Source organism: Topomyia yanbarensis, chromosome 3 (genome assembly GCF_030247195.1).
Source record: "Topomyia yanbarensis strain Yona2022 chromosome 3, ASM3024719v1, whole genome shotgun sequence".
NCBI classification, from domain to species: Eukaryota; Metazoa; Arthropoda; class Insecta; order Diptera; family Culicidae; genus Topomyia; species Topomyia yanbarensis.
Genome location: NC_080672.1, coordinates 147,100,667 through 147,105,666, shown reverse-complemented (window position 1 = coordinate 147,105,666; position 5,000 = coordinate 147,100,667).

Genomic DNA, 5,000 nt, shown 5'->3' with positions numbered 1-5,000 from the left:
CTTTTGTGCTAGCCTCTACCAACCTGTGAGGCTGACTTTTATGCTCACCCTTAACATGCCGTGTGAGACTGACTTGGATGCTCACCCTTTCACTCCTCTGCCACGCCATGAGGCATCGATAGCTAAGTTCCAACATACTACGCTACGACCCTCCCGTCTTGGCATGAGGCAGTCCACTTATACGCCTATACACTCACTCTTCTGTCTTGCTTCGGGGTGGCTGGGTTTACCCCTTACGCGGTCGCCATTCGCTGCGCCAAACCTGCCTCGGCATGAACAGACCATTCACTCCCTTTTTTGCGCTTGGCCTTTGTTGCTCCAGCTAACCAATCACTAGTTAGCCGTGCCCGTCGTCTGTTGCTCGGTTCGCCAGATTACCTGTAGCCTACTGGCAATCTGGATGGTAGCAGCCGAGACTGCGTTCCACTTCTCCACCGATTGACATATCCGCTGAATAAGGGTATCAGGGGTTGTGTCCCAGCCACAGACGTCAAGCATTGCTCTTCTTTCGACGTCGAACCGATGACATACGAACAGTATGTGTTCGGCAGTTTCATCTACACCTGGGCAGTCCGGGCAGACTGGGACCTCCGCGTGCCCGAACCTGTGGAGGTACTGACAGAAACAGCCATGGCCTGACAGGAATTGTGTCAGGTGGAAGTGAACTTCCCCATGGGGTCTTCCCACCCAGCTCGATATGCTAGGTATCAGCCGGTGGGTCCACCTACCTTTCGAGGAGTTGTCCCACTCACGCTGCCATCTGGCTACCGAGGTCACCCTGGTGCGCTCGCGGGCTCCCCTATTTTCACGTAGCTCAAAACACTCCTCATCTTCCCGAATGACCAGCCCGACTGGCATCATGCTCGCTATCACGCAGGATGCATCGTGTGATACTGTGCGGTAGGCAGATATCACTCTGAGGCACATCACGCGGTAGGTGCTCTCCAGTTTCTGTAGGTAACTGGTTACCCTCAGTGCTCTTGACCATGACGGGCCGCCGTACCTGAGGATAGATACGGCAACGCCTGCCAGTAACCTACGTCTACTGGCGCACACCTTGGAGCTGTTGGACATCATTCTCGATAGAGCCGCAACAGCAGTCGACGCTCTCTTGCACGTATAGTCGACATGGCTGCCGAAGGTCAGCTTGTCGTCTATAATGACTCCGAGAGACTTCAGACTTCGCTGTGAAGTGATCGCGACTTCTCCCACATGGATAACTGCATGTTGTGCCGACTTGCGGTTGTTGACGATAACTACCTCCGTCTTATGATGAGCGAGCTCCAGGCCTCTCGCGCTCATCCATTCCTCCACCGTGCTAATCGCGTGTTCTGCGGTTAGTTCTACCTCAGGAATTGACTCCCCGTAGACCTCCAAGGTTACGTCGTCGGCAAAGCCTTCAGTCTCAGAACCCCGTCATACATGAGGTTCCATAGCACCGGGCCTAGGATCGAGCCCTGCGGGACTCCGGCGGTAATCGGAACCCTTTTCTGACCGGCATCGGTCTCGTATAGCAGTACGCGGTTTTGGAAGTAACTTTCCAGGATCCGGTACAGACCCACCGGTAGGCTAAGCCGGTGTAACGAGAGCGCGATGGCATCCCAGCTTGCGCTGTTGAATGCGTTCTTCACGTCGAGTGTCACTAACGCACAGTATCGAATACCTCGCCTTTTCCGTTGGATCGCTATCTCGGCAGTATTTATCACTGAGTTGAGAGCGTCCACTGTGGACTTACCCTTCGGAAAGCCAAACTGGTTGCTTGACAGACCGTCCGTACCTTCCGCATACGGGGTGAGCCTGTTGAGGATGATCCTCTCAAGCAGTTTGCCAGTCGTGTCGATCAGACAGATTGGTCTGTACGCCGATGGGTCGCCTGGTGGCTTCCCGGGCTTCGGCAACAGCACCAATTTCTGCCTTTTCCATCTATCGGGGAAACGGCACTCGTCAAGGCATCTCTGCATAGCTAGCCTGAACATGTTCGGGTTCGCTATGATCGCTGCCTTGAGTGCGTTGTTTGGAACTCCATCCGGCCCTGGAGCTTTGTTCATTGCCAGGGATTTAGCCACTGCGAGTAGTTCTTCGTTCGTCACTGGAGCCACCATTTCGGCCGTGCCCGCACTGTCTCGTAGTGCAGGTGGCCAGGGGCTTGTGGCTCGAGACGGGAAGAGTACTTCGATAATCGTTGCCAATCGGTCCGGAGACTGTTCTGGGGGTGAGGAGCCCCCTTTGGTCTTGGCCATCACAATCCTGTAGGCGTCACCCCACGGATTTGCGTTGGCACTCTCACATAGGTTGTCGAAACACGCTTTCTTGCTGCTTTTAATGGCCTTGTTGAGGGCCAATTTCGCAGCTCGAAACACTTCACGGCGGTTCTCTCTTGCATCCTCGGTGCGAGCTCTTTGCATCCTACGTCTAGCTCTGAGGCAGGCTGACCGTCGAGCTGCAATCTCGGCACTCCACCAGTATACCGGGCATCTACCGTTTCTTGGTAGTGTTTTTCTCGGCATAGTGGCGTCGCACGCGCGTGATAGAACAGCTACCAGCGCATCCCCGCTTAGACTGTCGGTGTTGGCCTCCAGTCCCAGGGCCGCGGTGAAAGCTTCGCTGTCGAAGTGATTGGACTTCCACCCGCGTACCTGACAGGGATCTCCCGCCCTCGGATACTGCACACCATAGTTGATCTTAAAGCGGATTGCTAAATGATCGCTATGGGTGTAGCCTTCGTCTACCCTCCATTCCATGCCTGGAGCCAGACTCGGGCTGGCAAATGTTAGGTCAATACACGCCTCCACTCCGTTTCTACGGAATGTACTAGCGGAGCCACTATTAGCTAGCACAGTATCGAGTTTCGCAAGCGCTTCCATTAGCGCTTGACCCCTGCTATTTGTACAGCGGCTGCCCCACTCCATTGCCCAAGCGTTAAAGTCTCCCGCTATTACTACCGGTTTCCGGCCCACTAGGTCCGACGAGAGCCTGTCGATCATCTGGTAGAACTGTTCTATTGGCCACCTTGGTGGGGCGTAGCAGCTGCAATAGAACACACCATTGATCTTGGCAATCGCCACACCCTCGGCGAAGGGGTGTATTACCTCTTGAACCGGGAACCGTCCCGTTGTACATATTGCCACCATTCCAGACCCGTCCGACACCCAATTGCCGTTGCCGGCAGGGATGCGGTACGGGTCTGATAAGAGGGCGACATCTGTCCTCGACTCCGAGACCGACTGCCACAGCAGCTGTTGGGCTGCTGCACAATGGTTAAGATTTAGCTGTGTGACGTTCACGGCTTCTTCTTATTTAACTCACCGAAGGGACACGAAGGTCCGCCCATAGCATGTTTATGGGCTTGCTTCTTAGCGGTGCAGATAAGGCACTTGTGTGCCTTAGTTCACCCCCGCTCTTTATGTCCCTCCTCGCCGCAGCGACGACATAGTTTGCTCCTATCTATGCCTTTGCACTCGTATGCTTTGTGGCCGGACTCAAGGCACCGATAGCACCTATCCACTGAAGGCGGCTGGGGTATACTAATAGGGCATACCGACCAGCCGATCTTCAGCTTCCCTTTCTCGGTTACCTTTTTGGCATCCGCCTTCAGTAGCCTGAGGTAGGCTACTTGGGTGCCAGAGGGTCCATCTCTCAATCGCACAGAGGCCCGCTCGATTGTGACGTCGCAATGCTCCTTAACGGCTGCGACGACGTCTTCTGCGGTCGTGAACTCGTCCAAGTGCTTGCACTTGAGAGTCGTTTCCGCACCTAGCGACCTGATTTGGGCGCCTTCACCAAGGACCTCTTGGGCCAAGGCCTTGTATACTGCACTGGATTGTGCGCCTCGCTTCAGCACCAGAAGCATCTCTCCCGTGTTGGTGCGTCTTACGCTACGCACATCCTGCCCAAGGGCCGAGAGGCTTTCGGCCGCCTTCATCGATTTTAGGACATCGGCGTATTTGTCCTTGTCGGTTTTTAACTACAAGGCTTCGCCTCTGTCCTTGGCCTTCTTCGCAGGCCGCGGCACCTCCGGTTTCGGTGCCGGCTTTTTCTTGGTGACCAGCGTCCAGGGGTTTGAGCCCCCCTGCCCCGGTCGTGCCGGGTTGCTGGTACCATCGCTCTCCACAGCGAGGTCACTCTCGCCCTCGCTTACCTCGCCCAAACGGCGTTTGACCTTAACGGTTGCACGCCGAGTGGTGTCGGTTTTGGCACCCTCGCCTGGCGACTTCCTAGGGCGCTTCGCATTCGATGCCGTCTTGCGATTGCCCTTGCCTTTTCCCGTCGAGGGGAACTCGGTCGCCGCTCCGATCGACGTGGCTGCTCCGTAGAAGGTAAAGGCCACTGTCCGTGAACCTCTATCGACCTTCTCTCTTTCCTCCCTATTGGAGGCCACTGTCTGGGTTTCTCTGTCGGGCCTCTCCCGACATTCCACCCTCTTAGCATAGGCCTGCTGTTCCTGTCTTGCGACACGAACAGCTTTCCGGAGCTCCAGGAGGCTCAACCGCCGGCAGGATTATAGCCCGAGTCATCCCAGTCCTCAGAGCCAATCCTTATCCCGAAGTTACGGATCTAATTTGCCGACTTCCCTTACCTACATTAATCTATCGACTAGAGACTCTAAACCTTGGAGACCTGCTGCGGATTCGGAACAAGCTGTTGAGAGTTTGCGTGCCCCAGTCTTCGATTTTCAAGGTCCAAGAAGAGAATATCGACACAGCAATTTAATACCATGCTCTACCAGCCTGTCCAACCATATCTCTCTATGAAAGACTTCCATGGCTAGTATGACTGTTAAACAGAAAAGAAAACTCTTCCGATATCTCTTGTTGGCTTCTCGAAGGAAAGGATTCATGTTGCCATGATTACAAAGGCGCTACCGTTTCCAGTATGCACACCAATGCAAACGTATACTGAACAGGCTCCGGAATTGTAACCGGATTCCCTTTCGCTCGTTTAATATATACTAGTGGATGTTGCATCAACGGTCACACACAGACAATATGTTTGTTGTATTT